The 19,675-nt window shown below is 36.3% G+C and overlaps 1 long non-coding RNA gene and 1 pseudogene across 3 annotated transcripts in view; both read right to left on the bottom strand.

Annotated features, from left to right (window-relative positions):
- LOC147581755 (uncharacterized) overlaps positions 1–14,593 on the bottom strand; it is a 191,754-nt gene extending 177,161 nt beyond the window's left edge. Inside the window, exon 1 of one of the 3 annotated variants that reach the window (XR_015250222.1) lies at positions 13,751–14,593. This is a non-coding gene — a long non-coding RNA (uncharacterized LOC147581755). The remainder of the gene's footprint in view (positions 1–13,750) is intronic. The other 2 variants (XR_015250221.1, XR_015250220.1) reach the window with 2 other exon arrangements.
- LOC112858825 (F-box only protein 8 pseudogene) lies at positions 5,586–10,719 on the bottom strand (annotated as a pseudogene).
- Positions 14,594–19,675: the final 5,082 nt, after the last annotated feature.

Raw genomic sequence — 19,675 nt, 5'->3', positions numbered from 1 at the left:
TTTGCTTAGCATAATACACTTTATTTCCATCCATGTTGTTGCAAATGGCAAAATTTCATTCTTTTTGATCACTGAGTAGTATTCCATTGTATGTACGTATGTGTGTGTGTGTGTGTGTGTGTGTGTGTGTGTGTATCACTTCTTCTTTATTCATTCATCAATCAGTGGATATGTGGGCTCTTTCCATAATTTGGTTAATGTTGATAACACTGCTATAAACATTGGGGTGCATGTGCCCCTTCGAATCTGTATTTTTGTATCCCTTGGGTAAATACCTACTGGTACCATTGTTGGGTTGTAAGGTAGTTCTATTTTTAACTTTTTGAGAAACCTCAAAAGTGGTTTTCCAAAGTGGCTGCACCAGTTTGCATTCCCCCAACAGTGCAAAAGAGTTCCCCTTTCTCTACATCCTACCAACATGATGCTGAATATCTTTTCATGTGTCTCTAGCCAACTGGATGTCTTCTTTGGATAGTGTCTATTCATTTTTTCTGCCCATTTCTTCACTGTATTATTTGTTTTTTGGGTGTTGAGTTTGATAAGTTCTTTTTAGATTTTGAATACTAACCCTTTATCCAATATGTCATTTGCAAATATCTCCTCCCATTGCGTTGGTTGCCTTTTAGTTTTGTTGATTGTCCCCTACACTGTGCAGAAGCTTTTTATTTTCATGAGGTCCCAATAGCTCACTTTTGCTTTTCTTTCCCTAGCCTCCAGAGACATATCTAGTAAGAAGTTGCTCTCACCAATGTCAAAGAGGTTACTGCTTGTTTTCTCCTCTAGGATTTTGATGGTTTCCTGTCTCGCATTTAGTTCTTTCATCCATTACAAATTTATTTTTGTATGTGGTATAAGAAAGTGATCCAGGTTCATTCTTCTGCATGTCACTGTCCAGGTTTCCCAGCACCATTTGCTGAATGGACAATCCTTTTTCCAATGGATACTTTTTCCTGCTTTGTCGAAGATTAGTGGCCATACACTGGTGGGTCTATTTCTGCGCCCTCTATTCTGTTCCATTGATCTATATGTCTGTTTTTGTGCCGGTACCATAATGTCTTGATTGCAGCTTTTTAATTCAGCCTGAAGTCCAGAATTGTGATGTCTCCAGCTTTGCTTTTCTTTTTCAACATTACTTTCGCTATTCAGGGTCTTTTCTGGTTCCATACAAATTTTAGGATTGTTTGTTCTAGCTCCGTGAAGAATGCTTGCGTTATTTTGATAAGGATTGCATTGAATGTGTATATTGCTGTCGGTAATATAGACATTTTGACAATATTTGTTCTTCCAATCCATGAGCATGTGATTTTTTTTTTCCATTTCATTATGTCTTTTTCAATTTCTTTCATAAGCTTTCTATAGTTTTCAGGGTACAGATCTTTTACCTCTTTGGATAGGTTTATTCCTAGGTGTTTTATAGTTTTTGGTGCAATTGCAAATGGGATCAGTTCTTGATTTCTCTCTCTTCTGCTTCATTTTTGATGTATAGAAATACAACTTATTTTTTATGTTGATTTTATATCCCTTGACTTTGTTGAATTCATGTATCAGTTCTAGCAGGTTTTTAGAGGGATCTTTCCAGGTTTTTCATATAGAGTATCATGTCATCTGCAAAGAGTGAAAGTTTGAATTCTTCTTTGTCAATTCGTATGCCTTTTATACGTTATGCCTTTTAATGTTATTTGATTGCTGAGGCCAGGACTTCCAGTACTATGAACAACAGTGGTGAGAGTGGACATTCCCTGTCATGTTCCTGACCTTAGGGGTAATGTCAGGAACATGAACTTTTGTTTTTCCCCAATGAGAATGATACTAGATCTGAGCTTTTCATATATGTTTTTTATGATGTTGAGGTATGTTACTTCTATCTCTACTTTCTTGAGGGTTTTTATCAAGAAAGGATGCTATATTTTGTCAAATACTTTCTCTGAGTCTTTGAAAGGATCATATGGGTCTTAGCCTTTCTTTTATTAATGTGGTATATCACAATGGTTGATTTGCAAATATTGAACCAGCCCTGCAGCCCAGAATTAAATCTCACTTGATCATGGTGAAACATTCTTTTAATGTACTGTTGAATTCAATTTGCTAGTATCTTGTTGAGAATTTTTGCATCCACATTCATCAGGTTTATTGGCCTGTAATTCTCCTTTTTAGTACAGTATTTGTCTGGTTTTGGAATCCAGGTAATGCTGGCTTCATTGAATGAGTTTGGGAGCTTTTCTTCCATTTCTGTTTTCGAATAATTTGAGAATAGGAATTAACTCTTCTTTAAATGTCTGGTAGAATTCCCCTGGGAAGCCATCTGGCCCAGGACTCTTATTTGTTCCCAGTGTGCCCCAGAGATCACTACAGCACAGTCCACACTCCAATGCCAACTCCTACCTCCCCAGGAGTGCCTGCCATGGCTCTGCTCTGGTGAAAGTATCACACTTCCAAAACCTCAGTTGCAGCTCAAAAAGCTGTTTGCAAAAAAAGAACTGGGACACTCAGTACTTTTTACTCTCCAGTCCATGGTACAGAAAGGTTTTTCTCTTGTGCTAAGTTGATGCCACACTATATCAATCCCTTTCTCTTTCTCTCCTTTTTTTCTCTTCACAGAAAGTGTTCCCTCCTCTCAGTGGCTCTGGTGTTCCCTCCCTCCCCAGTTTACATTCACCCACCTCACACCTGCCATGCTGTCTCCTTCCAACTGTGGAGAACTTTCTGCCATTTGTTGACAAATTTCTTGGGTCTTCAAAGTGATCTGACCTCAATACAGCTGTGTTGAGGGACGAGAAAAGGCCAGAGTCCCCCTACTTCTTCACCATCTTGACTCATCCTCCCAGAACTGATTTTTTATACTTTGATATTGTCAGGATTTTTAAAAAATCAAGTTTATACATAAACTATGAGAGAAGCTGAGAGGTGTTCCTTGTCCTTTCACAAGCCATTGTAGGGATTCTCAATTCTTGGTGAGATGGAAACCTATTGGTAGTCTATTATACAGAAATGAAGCATGAACAGAATCACACTTTTGACATGAAAAATCTGGTATGTTAAAAATACACTGCAAAACGGGTAGAGACAAGGACGAAGAACAGAAAAGTCACTTGGGAAACTATTGCAATAATCCAGATGAAAAATAATGGTGGCTCAGGTCAAAGATTTAGTCCTCAATAGTTCGAAAAGAGTTCCCACTAATTTTAGAAATTTTCTAAAACATCTGTAGATGGACCATGTGTGGAGGCAGTGGAATAAACATATTAGAAGCTCGGTTTTGAGTATAGTCAATTAGATACGTGTGTTAAGACATTCCAGGTGAAGATGTCAAAGGGGTAACTGTCTATATGAAGCTGGATTGCAGGGGAAAGAAGATTGCAGGTATATAATTGGGAAGCATTAACATATAAATGACATTTAAAGGTCACCAAGGGAATTAGCATAAATAGAAAAGAAAAGAAATCCAGATACTGATCCCCCGTAAGCCCAAACAGTGTGACTGAGAGTCAAGGAGGAAGCAGTTAAGGTGCATGAAAGAATTATATTTTTAGAAAGAAAAAAAAACAAACAGAGAGTATAATTTCCTCAAAGCTACAAACACATCAAATGATGATAGTAGATCAAATAAAATAAAACAGAGAAATAACCATGGAAATCTGTTATTGGGATTCATCGGTGACCTTGAGAAAAGCCCATTTTGGTTGAGTGTTGGCAACAAAAGACTGTAGGTGGAGGTTCAGTAGAGAATGGGAAAAGATAAATTGGAAAAAGTGAGTATAGACAAGGAGATAAGAGGAGCAGTCCTGGAAGGGATGTAAAGTTAAGAAAGGTGTTTTTATCGTTGTTGTTATTTGTTTGTTTGTACAAAAGAAGTTCATGTCTATGTACTTAGGGAAGATTCCAGTAGAGAGGGAAAACTTGGTGACAAGAGAAAGGGAAAATTGCTGAGCAAAGACATTGTCTGTGATAGATGATGTGATCTAGTTCACAAGGTGAGAGGGTGAAGATGTGTGGCAGAGAAGGACAATATACAAGTTCAGATGCAGGTGGATTATTGGAAGTAGTGGTGGGGGCTTGTGGAAAGTCTCTTCTGATTGTCCTTATTTTCTCAGTGAACTAGGTGGCAAGGTCATTAACTGAGGTAGTAGGGAATGGGCTGGAAATATGAGGGAAAAGAAGGGATGAAATACTTGTGGGGAAACTTCTGAGTATAAATGGAATAGTGAAATGTAATATTATTGTCAAGCAACTTGAAAGCACATAATCAAGGTTTGTGATTAGGAATTTTAATTGAGAGCAGGCTATGGGTATGGGGGTGTGGGGGGGGGTGCGTGGGTGCGTGTGTGTGTTCTAGCCACATGTGGTGTACAAGTGTATATGTGGAATAACAAAAGGTTAGCAACTCTTTCCATAATATAATGATGAAATCAGAGAAGGTTGAGAAGTTTGGAATTATAAGCTAGTAAAAGAGAATGAGGTCACGCTAGGTGTGAGGTACAGAGAAAATGTTAGGACCAATGTTTTGTAAGTGTTCTGGGTTGAACTGTGTCCCCCAAAAGATACGTTCAAGACCTAACCCCTGGTATCCATGAATGTGACCACATTTGGAAATAGTCTCTGCAGATGTAATCAAATTAAGATGCGGTCATGCTAGATTAGGGTGGCCCTAATGTAATAACTGGTGACCTTATAAGAAAAGGAAATCTGAAACAGACACAGAGGTAAGACAGCCATGTGAAGACACAGGTGGAGAATGGCATTATGCTGCCACAAACTAAAAAGCACCAAGAAGCCTAGAAACCACCAAATCTAAAAAAGGCAAGGAAGGATGCCTCTGCATGGCCCCGCTGACCCTTGATTATGGACTTCTTAACTCTTGATTATGGTCTCCAGAATTGTGACAGAATAAATGCCTGTTGTTTGAAACCGCATAGTTCATGGTACGTTGTTATATAGCAGCCCTGGTGAACTAACACAGTAAGTCAGAGCAACATCAAAGTTGTAGCCAACCAGAGATATTTAGCCGTGGCGACAGGAAGTGATGGCTGGACCACTCAGGATGGAGTGCTTATCTATGGCAGAGTGGTAGATGGAATGTGAAGATCATCGGATAAGAGAACTTCAAGAAACTGAGATGCCAGGGAATTGCAAGGATTATCTTTGTGGATGTTAAAATCATCAAAAATGAAGCCAATAGTGACATTAGAGAGAGTGATGCAAATGTGGAAGTCCAAATATGACACTAACACTGGAAACTGATTTTAGGGTTTTAGATGACAACAAAAAAGAGGGAAATGGGTAGAATCCTCTGATGACATAAGATTTAAAGCTGACATTATTTTGTATGTTTAAAAGCATCATTCAATTGGTAACAATATGTATTCTTCAAACTGAATTTGTGTGTAGCCTTATATTTGACATTTATCCATATAAATATATGTTCACCAATTTCTGCCGTGTAGTAGACCATTGAAAGCTACGCCAGATTATTTATCAATTCCCCTGTTAATAGATGTCTGTTTTTTCTAGTTCTTAATATTAAAAGCAAAACTCTCTTTCATTGTTTTTTTTTGTTTTTATCTTACTGCACCTATAATTTTGTGTCCATTATTTTATTATTTATTTATTTATCTATCTATTTAGAGAAAAAAAGAAAGGCTTTAGTCAAAATCTTTACAATAAAATAATTATAATTACAAATGGAATGGAAATGAATAGTTTTCCAAGCAAATCTAATACACAAACATGCCATCTTTTAGAGTAAAATGCCAGTTTAACATTCTTAAACAGCTATGTGAGACAATGGCTCTGCTTTGTGCGAAACACGATAAGCAAAATTAAGAAAAAACTCTGCAAAATTCTTTAGTTACTCAAGCAAATTGCCTAAAAAGAAAATAGTACAAGAAAAAAAAAAAAAGAAGTACATTCTAGTATTTGATTTGTATACAGAGGCTAGCATGACCAGCACTGATGTAAGCCTCATACCTGCTAAATAAATCTTTGGGTAGTTTCAGTTTGAAGTTAATAGCTGAAGTCCTAGAAACTGTGCTTTTCTGCAGCCACATGGCCAAAAAGGTAGATGTTATCATAAAGGTGCCCTACAAAATCTTCACTAATGTGTTGAGCAGCACGACAGATATTTCAAATCAATTCTTTTTGACATTTTATTCTTTACATGAGGTCTAGTGAGGTCAAGGGAAAGTAGAATCAATGAGCAGCACAGTATGTAGACAACATCAGGACTGAGGCCGAGTTCTCGCATTAAATCGGGGTTACAAGCACAGAATCTATGTGAGAACTTTGTTATGAGACTTTCAAGATACTCCTCATGCCCTTCAGAGGCGTTGATATGACGAACTAATTCTCTCGGTGCATTGGGCAAGAATTGATTTCTAAAATTATGCAACATTACAAGGTCATCCAAGACATCTCTTTTTCATCAAGATAGAGTCTCCTTTTTTAGTATTCTTGTACACAAGATAAACTTTGCTATTTCCCTTGGTGACTCATCTAGGATACCCTTGGACATAAAGTAGTTTATTCCCTCCTCTGGGTTGGCATTAAAGGTGAGGCTACCTTCATCCAGCCGCATATACAATTTTCTGAAAGCAAATCCTAGGGGAGGGTTCTTACTATACATGGAACAGTGACCCTAAGTGGATTGACACAACTCTCGCCAGAGAAGTTCATCATTTGCAAGGTCCTGCCAAACGCATGACCCTAGGCAGAAGTCCGTTGCATTCAGGTAGGACAAGAGGGTAAAGCTTAACTCGGGGCCATTTCCAGATTAATGAATTTTTCCTGATCTTTAGCTTCCTGTGCCTTCAAAGGATGATATATATCAATGCCTCCTTGGACTTGTTTACGACGACGACCGGTGTTTGACGATCATCCTGCTCTGCTGTCTGCTGAAGTAGCTGGGCTCTCTATGGCCTTCCTGCTGTAGCTGCTGGTCTCCCGCCACTCTCCACAGCCCCTCACCAATCTGCAAGCTGTTAGAAACAGGCTCACGTGACTCCGGAGGTGGGGAAGCGGGGGGGGGGGGGGGGGGGGGGGGGGGGGGCAAGCATGGAATCTGTAGGTCAGGCTATCAGGAAAGACAGGCTGGAAGTCTCTGGAATGGGCTGAAACTGCCCTCCGCAAGCAAATTTCTTCTTCTGGGCCTGCCATTATTTTAAAATTGTGTCTCCTGTCTTTCTTGGCTGGCCCTTCCTTTCTGAATTTTGTTTCTCTTTTATTAGCCTTTGCAAAAACCTGGCTTTTTTTTTTTTTTTTTATATATTCTTTGTTTTTTCTTTGTTTCCTAGTGATAATTTATTATTTTTTTATCATATTTATTTGCATATTTCTAGACGTTGTGGGAGCACTATTATGGATATTATTTCACTGTTTGATGTAGAATAAACACTTATGTCATTTATTCTGATTTTTCTCAATTTTTAAAAAAATTCACTTGAGATTTTAAATTTCTATGGTTTTTGATACATTTCACAAGTATAGATATCCTCTCCATTCAGTTATTAATATTTTATAATTTCCAGTGAGTTATTCTTTGAATTCAGTTTTAACTAATAACATGGAGAATGTTACATACGCTTTCAATTGTATGTTTTGTTTTGCTTCTTGCATGCCCCTTTTTTCTTCTAAACTTTAGGTCTTTTTTGTTGAGATTCATCTTCTACTAATTCCTTCAACAGTGTTAAAGCCTCTTATGCTTTTGTATACAAATATTTTTATTTCCTAGTCAGTCCTGAATCACAGACATTCAGCTAGAAGTATACAGTGTCTGCCTGATAAATTATTTTTTGCCATTAATGACTCCCTTTATCTGTATAAAAGTATATTAATTGTATATTAACATTATTATATGTGTAATACTTGGCTGATCCCTTCCCATTTCTTGAATTTTAAACTTTCTTAGTCATTATATTTTAGGTATGATTCTTTTAAATAAAATTTGTTACTTTATCAGACCTAACATTCTCTGTATTTAAAGAGGCAGATTTATATTTGGACATATTTCAATCAATTTGTTTTGTTTTGTAGACCTACTCATCATGTTTTCTTTGTTCTTTTTACTTTATTTTGACTTCTTTAAAACTGATACACTTTTATCTATTTTCTTTTCCCCATTACAATTTCGGTTGTTATTTGTATTCCAAATTTTGTGTATGTGTACCTGACACTTTTTACCTCTTTCTAGAAATAGATCACTCTTCATTGTACAACTTAATGAATTTTCACAAAGTGAGCATGTCCTTATAACCAGCCTCCAGATTAAGAAGCCAAAGATTCCAAACATTCCAGAAAATCCTTGGTGCTTCCTGCCAGTCACTATCTGTAGCTGCTTAGCTTTCTGTGTGGCATGTTAACCTAATTCCTTAGATTCATCCCCCAGTTAACAAATTCTCTGTTTAGCTCCAACTAATCTCTTTAGTCTTTCTGTTGAGTTTTCAGTTCCATTTTTGTACACGTACTATTCACAAGTTCTATTTTATTTTTTCACATTTGTTCTTTTCTTCCTTTATTAGCTCTTCGATTGTTTTAAGTCAATTAGCTCTTCGATAGTGTATATTTAATGGTATCCTGATTATTCTCCTATTTTAGCTTTTAATTTCAATTTCCATTTCTTGCAACTACTATCACCCTCATGGAGGCTCCCTTGTCATGTTTTAAAATTGAGTTTTATGAGTTAATTTTCATTTTCATCAACCTTTTTTTTCACATCTCATCATATTCTTTCAGTTTCCTTGTTTCTGACAAGGTTATATAGATTTCAGTATTCTAGGGGAAATTTTAGGTGAATATTATCAATTTGAAAGCCGGGTTTAGACCTGTTTGGCCCCAAGCCTTTGATTTTTCCTAGCTGCCTTTATACCTTTTTACTCAAGACTGTAGAACAGAACAGAAATTTTATGGCCACATCTTTGTTTGTGTATAGAGTTTTTCCAGTTCACTTTTAATGGATGGAGAATATCTATGAAAAGATTTTCAAGCAGTATTTTACACAGCCTGAGGCCATTTTTTTTGTCTTCCTGTGTAGATTAGAAGGCTAGGCTTCAGCCTCTAAAGCCTAAATATACCGTCAAAATCTCTATGGGCTATAGGGCCATCAACACACACCATGTTAATTTTTATTATTCTCTGTACTCCTGAATCTTTCCTTTCATTCCTTTGTGTTTGACTAGATATTATTTTTTAGAGTGTTATTGTACATATAATCTCATCTTAGTAGCAGATAGGAAATTCTCTGAGTCAGCTTAGGGCATCGTGTTTTTAATAAAAGAAAGGAGTATAAACACTCGACTAACTTTTCCTATTAAAGACAGTAGGCGGCTGGACTCATCTGTGTCTCCTTTACTGTGCTTAATCCTCATGACCCCTATTCTCTTTTGCACATTTCTCACTAGCCTCTGTTGTTACTCCCCAAACAACCAGAGACCTAATCTCCTCACTCATATGTGGCAGTTCTTCCATTTCACTCCAAACACCAAAACTCTTTCCTGAACTTCAGTTTCATCAAATGTAATTCCCAGGAATAATTTCTCTAATTATAGACTTAGGAAAATCAATTTACCACTCTATTTTTAAAAATTAGTTTTTAAACGTTGATTTTTCAATAGCATGTTGTAGAAAAGACACTCTCATTGTTAGAGAAAACAAAAACAAAAACAAAAAGCCCATGGGGCGCCTGGGTGGCTCAGTCGGTTGAGTGACCAACCTCGGCTCAGGTCATGATCTCATGGTTTGTGAGTTCGAGCCCCGCATCGGGCTCTGTGCTGACAGCTCAGAGCCTGGAACCTGCTTCTGATGCTGTGTCTCCCTCTCTCTCTGCCCCTCCCCCACTCATGCTCTGTCTCTGTCTCAAAAATAAATAAACATAAAAATTAAGCAACAATAACAACAAAAGCCCACAAAAGACCTAACATGCTCTATAAGATTTATAACTCCAAGGTAAGAAAGGACTGGAAAATCATGCACACAAAACTGTAAGGAGACATAAAACTATCATGAAAACCATGGTTATGCCACAATCCTTGATTAGCTAGAATAGCAGTTTGGTATACATCTTATACCATACGTAAAGCCATTAGTTAGCAGAGTGAAATCATTCCAATACTGATTAGAATGATTCAGTTTGCTGCAAATTGAAATCATCCGATTTGCTGATTTCAGATTTTCATATTTACTTTCTTTTGCTCATATGTTCTCTAGAGTCAAAGAGTTTTCCTATATGATTTCTTCAAGCTATTTGGTTTAATGTTTCAAAACTAGGATCATTAAAAGTGAGGCTTTTTGTCGCACAACATTGTGAATGTACTCAATGCCACTGAATTGTGCACCTCAGAAGGTTAATTTTATGTTATGTGAATTTCACCGTAATAAAAAAAAAGTGGGATTTTTCTCACCACCAATGTTGACAGAGTAGAAACAATTAATTTCTACTTATGCACTGAATTCACTCCTGACTTAGTCCTTGCTTAAGTTCACACTTAAGCAAGAGGTGGAAATAAGACCTCTGAGAGACTGTGTCTGGCATCCCCTCATTTTTGCACCCAATTTCCCATTAATATGTACATTCTATTAATATGCACATTAATACGCACGCTACTACCTGATTTTTACCTGTGCAATTCCAGGAACAGCTCTAACGACAGTTTCCCTGTTTGACAAATACCTTAAGCTTTCTGCAGTATTAAAAGTGGAGGTAAAAAACTTCCTCTTGGGGCACATATTCATGTCGGTTAAGCGTCTGACTCTTGATTTCAGCTCAGGTCATGATCTCCAGGTTCGTGAGTTCAGGCCCCACATGAGGCTCTGTGTGCGGTGTAGAGCCTGCTTAAGATTCTCTCCCCCTTGCTCTCATGCTCTCTCTCTCTCTCTCAAAAAAAAAATTAAATGAATGAATGAATAAATAAATAAACCTCTGAATACTCTAAGAAAATTCAATGAATATAAACTCCATGAGACAAAGACCATATTAGCTATTCCACAAATATATTAATTGGATGAATTAATGAATCAAAAAGTGTATTTTACTAACATATTTGGCATCTGTATTTTTATTCAGGACATCAAAAATGTTATCTTTCCTATATTTCTAAGATAATGTTAAGACACTACTTACATATTTGTTCAATGGTTTGTATATGCAGCAGATAAATTTTTGTTATGAAATAGTCTGTTCGCTCTTCCTTGCTTCTGTCAGTAACCCTGAACTGAGACGCAGCCAAATTACTATTATTACTTCTTAGATGTATAAAAGCTCTCTTTAGACCAACGTCAATGTTTTTTATTCTAACATTACTTTTTTAAAAGGGAAATTACTACTACCAAACTGACAGTTAAGGAAGGAAGAAATGTTGTAATCAGTTATGGGCATTACATTAAATAGTGAGTAATAATACTGTTTATTTGAAAAGAAACTATTTGCACCTGCATGCTTTCATTTGGCTGTATATAGATATCTTTTTAAAATTATGCGATGATTATAATATTTGCTGTATTAATAAAATATCCCACTTTTTGCAATCATAAAAGAGTATAAGGTATTTATTAATTCAGCTACACTTAGAATCAAATATTTTGTGCAACGTCATGACTTAGAAGATTTTCCCCAACTTCTGACCAACACTATGTGATAGTCAAGATAATGAAATTATAGCTCTACTCTCTTTTTCACAGGATTTTAAGTTAGTATCAGTTTGTTTTGCCCTATTATTTTTATTGTGAAAGTTTAGCTTTATCATCAACTTATTTTACTTTTCCACTTCTTAGCCATTACTGGAACATAGTACATTTTATTATATATCTTTATATATATATAATATTATGTATCTGTATTATATTGTCATTGTCATTTTAATCAATCTCTCCCTTCTGCTAGTTTTATGCTCTAAGTTGATTCAAACATTCTGACTTTCAAGCCATTCTATTTTTCTACTACTTTTCTGAATAAATTGTTTGTACCTGTATTCTCTTCTTCCCCTAGGTCACTGCAATTAATTAAAAGAAAAGCAGACATGCTTTTAAGTATTCTTTCTTTAATTCGATCTATCTTGGCTAGAGGATATTTGGAGGCTGACAATTTGGTTCCAAGTTTCTGTAAAACAGTGAGTAAAGCTGGGCTCAGTCACCATAGCAACACCAAGAGAGAAGCATCCCCTCAGGAAGCGTGGCTCTAATTTTTCACTCCAGAAATTGGTTTGTCCTCACACCATCAACTACCTTGACCAAGTCTTTGTAGAAACTCACTTTACTGTTGACACATTAAACAGTGAATTCAGGATGACAATTATTTAGAAGAATATAAATGCAAATATTATTTCACAATTTGGAATAAGAAAAAAATATAAGAAAAAAATATTAAAAATCAATATCGCTCTATTTTGGGGAGTCTTTATTTCCTCTTCACAGATATTCAGAAAAAAATTACTGCCACTGAACTGTTTTACCCTGGATCTCCTACTCATTTAAAATTCCACAAAATGGGGCACCTGGATAGCCCAGTCAGTTAAGTGTCCAACTCTTGATTTCTGCTCAGGTCATGAGTTCACAGTTCATAGGATTGGCCTTGCATGGGGTTCCCTGCTAACAGTGCAAGGCCTACTTGAGATTCCCTTTCTCCCTCTCTATCTGCCCTTACCCCACTTGTGTGTGTGTGTGTGTGTGTGTGTGTGTGTGTACATGTGCATGCGTTCTCTGTCAAAAATAAAGTTTAAAAATATAACATTTAAAAATATAATAACACAAAATGCTGCATTTTTTTTTACCGTTTTGCATGTAAATTAAGCAGAATGCTTCCCTATTGTACAAATGTACTATAAAGATATATGTTTACCTCATATCTCTGATGTTTCAATAGAATTTACCTTCTCTGTGACTTTGTAAGTGTCACCATGGCAAACTTATGCCAACTGAGTTATTTTTATCAACAAGGGAGGATTTGTTTAGACATATAAATGGTCTTAAAAACATTAGTATAAAGTTACATTAATGTGAATTCAGGGAATAAGAATGGGTTCAAATTCTAGCTTCAGCATTTAGTACTTGCATGAGTTTTCCCAAATTATTTGACTTTCCTAAATCTAAGTTCCCACTGACTTCATGGGATGCCATCTGTTGTGCAGTTCAGAGCCCAGGAAGTCATATACGTGAGCCAAAGAAACGTTTCTGTTATTCTCTTGAATGTGACTGGTAATACCTCATTATTGTGTCTTTTTTGTGGTGGAAATGGATGGCTAAATTATGTAATTAATGTATTTACAAAAATGTCTTGAACCCCGTACCTTCCCAATGATTACGGAATATTAGTGTTATTAGCTTTTAACCCTCATCTACTTTTGCTGCACAACTACTTTGAAAATACTTTAAACTCTATTATCCAATATTTCACAAGCTCTGATTAATCCATTACCTGCCACCATTTATTTTATCTACCCTGTGTCAGAAGTAGCATCAAAATCTGTTATGCAACCCGTACAAAATAAAACAAATTAGAAATCTGAGACATAACCTTTACACAGTAGTTTGTGAAAAATACTTTACTTTTGTGAGGAATAATTAACCATATTGCAATATCTGTGATCTATAAACCTATGATTATTCACATGTTAACTTCATCTGACAATATCATTTCCTATAATACTGTATAGCTTCAATACCCTCTAGAACAGATTATATGAAGACACAACAGAAATCTACTAAGCATTACTTCATTGCTCTAAAATAATTCATCATAATTAACACATAATTGCAATAATTAACTTACCCTTGCTCTGCCTCAGTCTCTTCTTGAGTGTTTTATGTTGGAGATGAAATGATATACTCCATAGAGAAAACTTTTTACTGAAAACAAATTTAATTTGAGGTCAAGAGAAGAAAGACGAAAGAAAAGGCACAGTGTAACTATTCGTGTGGAGTTGTCCAATGTCCTTTGTGCTTCTTAGTTGTCTTTCAAAAGGGTCAGATTGAAAGGAGGTTTGGGGATCATCTCTGATTTGTAGTATTTGTTCTGAATTGTCTGGAATTCTATTTGTTTTCTCGCCCAGTGCTGACATGGGGTTGATGGCTGTAAGTTTCTTGTCATTGTCCCCACAGGATCCTTTTCCTTATCAGCTCTTGGCAGATTGTGACCATTTAAGGAAAGACTTCTTTACTGGTTTATCAACCTTATTTTCATAGCTTCTCATTTCCAAATGTCAAAAAGTATTATGTACATTAAAAAAATGCACTCATCCATGCCAGGCAATTGTAAGTGGAATTGTATTTTAAGTGATACAGCAAACAAAAGTGACCTTGGTCAGTCTCACAGCTCGTCAGAAATATGACTATTTCTTCAATTCGAGTTTTATTTAAAGAACTCTAGAGCTAAGCTTAAGGGAGGTGGACTGTTTTTAGAAGAAAAAAACTAGAAAATGATAGCTTATGATTTTAAAGCCCATCAACTCACACTATTATAAAAACCCACCAAGCAGTGTGGGGGGACAGAAGAGCTAAACTGCACATAATAAACAGCAAAACAAAACCTTATAAGGGAGAATAGCATAAGTCAGAAAGGAAAGAACCCCAACCCCAAACCTTGCAATGTTCCCTTTGACTCACTGCTAATCACAAACAATTCCAGTGATTTACTACCAAACAAGGCAAGAATTCAGGATCCCCATGTTGAGGGTTTACTCTACGATGCAGCTTATGAAAACAGGGAACCAATTTGCCATCAGAAAAAAGTGTGCACTAACCAGAAATTTCTTGAGAAAATATTGCCAGATTGGGTAATAGCTTTGTGAATAAGCCTGGAAAGTAGAGGGCTTTATGGAGCTTAATAATCAAGACAGACTCTGGGAGTTGAACAAAATGCCTTTTGTCTTCAGTCATTTGCATAACAGCAGTTTTTTATTTTAAAAGGTTTCATGCTGAAACTAGAAATGCTCTAAAAAGAGAAACAGTGAGAATCCCCATTTTGAAAACAAGCTGAGTAGGAGTGAAACTATCGCCAAGTGGTCTGGCTGCATCTCAGGATTGTTGTAAAAATAAGTTATGGTGAACTCAGGCCTGAGTCAAAGGCTATGGACACAGGGGTCAGGATAATGGCTGAGTACTGAGGAGCACATTCCATTCCCATTGCTATGAAAATAGAAAGCAAGTATGAAGAATGACGTTTTGGTGGGTGCAGAGAATTGCAGGCAGTTCCGTTACTGAGTGGAAGGTTTGCTTTTTCCTCCTGAAGAAAGGATACATAAAATGGTGCACCTTTCCCTTCAGATTCATAAAGCATCAGACGTGTGCATATTACTAACAACATCATGAGACTATCACTGCCCTATGCAATTGTTTTTTTTGTTTGTTTGTTTTTAATTTTTTTTTCAACGTTTTATTTTTATTTTTGGGACAGAGAGAGACAGAGCATGAACGGGGGAGGGGCAGAGAGAGAGGGAGACACAGAATCGGAAACAGGCTCCAGGCTCTGAGCCATCAGCCCAGAGCCTGACGCGGGGCTCGAACTCACGGACCGCGAGATCATGACCTGGCTGAAGTCGGACGCTGAACCGACTGCGCCACCCAGGCGCCCCGTTATGCAATTGTTTTTTATGGAAATGAGAACCAACAATTAAAGTGGATCACTTCTTACAAGTATTAAAAACTTTACATCCTTGTAACATATACTTTATAATACAAGAACTCCTTTAAACTTGAGTAGACAAATTTTGCAAAAAAGTTTTAGCTTGCAGACCAAATATAATATGACTGCCAAATAATAAGCTTTAACACAAAATACAGCTTTTTAAATTCTCAAATTTTAAATTCTTTAAACACTTTTTTAGATATAGTTCATAACCAGTTGACTATCTCAAAATAGTAATTTTTATTTAATGTTGACATCGTGTTAAAGCCCATATTTTGCTTTCGTCCACTGTATTTTCTACTTATTGGTAATTTTCTCCATCAGTCTTTGAGGTTAACTTTCATTGTTTTATGAAGGCAATTTAGCTGTCGATATAAATAAGAGAAAATACGCCTAGATCTCAATACTTGTATGCAAGCCATCAATTACTAATTTCCTACTTGGAAAAAAATCATTATAAATAGTGTATCCTATTCTTACCCACTGGAGAATAATTTTCTAAACAAAGAATCTTGAAAATGATAACATTTTAAGACCATAAAGAAGTTTAACTGAAATATTATCTGGTATAACTCCCACTGCATAGATAAGGAAACTGAACCTCAAATTACAGTAATTTTCCCATATCACATAGTAACAAAATTAAGAGCCAGATTAATTCCCAGCAGATTATAAACTCTTTGAAGGAAGGGCACTTTTTTTTAACCTTTAAAATTTACAGAGCACATATTATAATGCCTTGCACATACAGTCACTAGGTAATATTTAATGAATACAATATATTTTAGAGCGGTTTTTAGGCTGAAAATTGGGGATGATATATGTATGTTCGCAAAGTCAAGACTTAACATTTCATCTCACTGAAATTTAAATTTCTTAAGTGTTTGGGGGTAATATATTTATTGTATGTGTCTCATAACAAAGCACAGTGCCCAGTACCTAGTAAACGTTAAGTAAAAAATAGCTCAGTGAATACAAAGTATTACACATTTTATATATTGGTTGTAGTAATGAATAGTGATTAATTTTAATATTGAACATTCATATTAGTAGTTGGATTAGTGACTATTAAATCCATTGAATATCTATAAAATATATCTCACTTTAAGGGACACCTGGGCGGCTCTGGTAGTTAGGCTTCCGACTCTTGATTCCGGCTCACATCATGATCTCACAGTTTGTGTGACCGAGCCCCGTGTTCGGCTCTGTGCGGTCAGCTCAGAGGCAGAGTCTGTTTGGGATTCTCTCTCCTCCTCTCTCTGGCTTTCCCCATCACATTCTCTCTCCCTCTCTCTCTCTCTCAAAATAAATAAATAATTGTTTTAATAAGCAAACGACAAAACCAGATAACCAGATGTGATGGTTAGTTTACGCACCAGTTTAGCAAGGTTATCGCACCCAATTATTTAATCAAACTACTCTAGGTGTTGCCGTGCAGGCATTAGGTAGATGCGGCTCCCACCAAAAACCAGTTGGCTTTAAGTCAAGCTTACCCTGGATAGTATGAGTGGGTCTCATCCAGTCAGCTGAAGCCCTTAAAAGCAAAAACTGAGGTTTCTTAGTGAAATAGGAATTCCGCCGTAAGGCTGTGACGTGGAAACCCTGACTGTCTAGTTTGCCAGCCTGCCTAAAGGTTTCAAAAGTGCCAGTCCCCCCAGTGATGCAAGCCTAGTCCTTAAATTACACATAATATACATATATCTTGTCCGTTCTGTTGCTCTGGTGAACTCTGAGTGACACACAAGAATTATGAAATCAACTTGGGAAATATGTGGCACTTCCTGTTAACAGTTTTGTTAGAATATATTACCGTCATTCTTAACATTAGACAATTTAAACTATTTAAGGATATGTGATCAAAAGAAAACAGAAACAATTAAATATATTGCTGATTAGCTGTCTAAAAATGTGTATTATCGATGCCTGGGTGTCTCAGTTGGTTAAACATCAGACTTCGGCTCAGATCACGGTCTCATGGTTCCTGAGTGAGCCTGGGCCCCACCTCGGGCCCTCTGCTGTCAGTGAAGAGCCCAGTTCAGAAAACTCTGTCTTCCTCTTTACCCCTCCCCACTCACTCCTGCATGCATGCACATGCATACACAAGCATGCTCTCGCTCTCTCTCTCTCTCTCTCTCTTAAAAATAAACTTTAAAAACATTTACATTGTCTTATTTATTCATTTTCTTCTCTCCTTAACGAAGCATTCAGAATCTTAGCCAGGGCTTTCTATGATAGCTCATGATTTTCACAAACATATTCAATTCTTTATAAGCAAATGTGGCTTAAATATTCCTACTCTGTGACCAGCTTTATATATCCAATCCCTTGAATACAATCACCTACTTCCCTACTGTATGGTTGAAACATGTCACAGAAAGGAAAACAATGTTTTATAATATTCTGCACAAATACTGAAACAAATGAACTGATTTATGTTACAAAAAGGAAGAAAGAAAGAAAGAAAGAAAGAAAGAAAGAAAGAAAGAAAGAAAGAAAGGAATATGTAAAAATCCAGACACCTGGTTTACCCTTGCTGAATATGTGTTTTGAAAAAGTTTAATTGAAACCATCTGTTGATGAATCATTCACTGTTGAATCATCTCAAGTATTTTTTTCTCCAATTTATACCAATGTTCCACAACATGCCTTTCAAAATTTCTGAATTACCTTTTTCAACCAAAACAAAGTCAACCCAAAAAGTACATATTGAAATTGATGAATCAGTGAAGGTTTTTTTTCTGAAATTGAAATGATCATGTGATTTTTCTTCATTGGTTTGTTTTCTATACATGTTTTATTTTTTATTATTTTTAGCTTTATTGAAATATAATTATAATTGACACATAACCTTGTGTAAGTTACAGTGTATAACGTGTTGATTTCATGCAATTATAAACTGCAAAACAATGAGTACTGTAGTATTATCTACCACCTCCATCACATCATATAGTTATCATTTCTTTTTCGGTGGTGAGAATCTTTAAGATCTATTCTCTTAGCAACATTCAAGTATATGATAGAGTATTATTAGCTATAAACACCCTATTATGCATTAGATCCCCAACCTCATTAATCTTATAACTGGAAGTTTCTGCCCTTTGATTAATATCTCCCCATTTCTCTCACCCTCCAACCCCAGAAACCACAACTCTGCTCTCTTTCTCTGAGTTTGTCTTCTTTAGATTCCACATATAAGTGACATCATATAGTATTTATCTTTTTCTGTCTGACTTGTCACTTAGCTTAATACACTCATAGTCTATCCAAGTTGTCCCATTGGTGGGATTTTCTTTTTTCTCATAGCTAATGGTATTTTATATATCATAATATAAATACATATACCACATTTTCTTTATCTATTCATCAATTGACAGACACTTAGATTGTTTCTATATCTTGGCTATTATGAGTAAAGCTGCAGGGAACATGGGAGTGCAGATATCTCTACAAGATTCTGGTTTCAGGGCACCTGGGTGGCTCAGTTGGTTGAATGGCCGACTCTTGATTTTGGCTCAGGTCATGATCTTACAGTTGTGGGGTGAGCCCCGTATTGGAGTTCATGGAGCCTGTTTGGGATTCTTTCTCTCCCTTTCTCTCTCTGCCAGCTCATGTGGATATGCTTGCTCTCTTTCTCTCTCTCTCTGTCTCTCTCTCAATAAGTAAATAAACTTTTTTTTTTTTTTTTTTTTAATCCTGATTTCAGGGATGCCTGAGTGGCTCATTAGGTTGAGTGTCCAGCTTCACCTCAGGTCATAATCTCACAGTTTGTGGGTTTGAGCCCTGCATTGGGCTCTGTGCTGACAGCTCAGAGCCTGGATCCTGCTTCAGATTCTGTGTCTTCCTCTCTCTCTGCACCTTCCCTGCTCACACTCTGTCTCTCTCTCAAAAGTAAATAAACGTTAAAAACAAATTTAATTCCTGATTTCAATTATTTTGAATACATACCCAGAAGTGGAATTGGTGGGTTATATGGTAGTTTATGATATTATAATGATTAAAATCCAGGTGCTGTATAAGTAGGATTTCAATTATCTGAATCATAAGGAAGCGATAAAGATATGGAAATATCTT

This window comes from Puma concolor, chromosome B1 (assembly GCF_028749965.1).
Source record: "Puma concolor isolate L17-30 chromosome B1, mPumCon1.1.hap2, whole genome shotgun sequence".
In the NCBI taxonomy this organism is placed as follows: Eukaryota; Metazoa; Chordata; class Mammalia; order Carnivora; family Felidae; genus Puma; species Puma concolor.
Note: the sequence above shows the minus strand (reverse complement) of the source record. Positions and strands in the feature narration are given on the sequence as shown.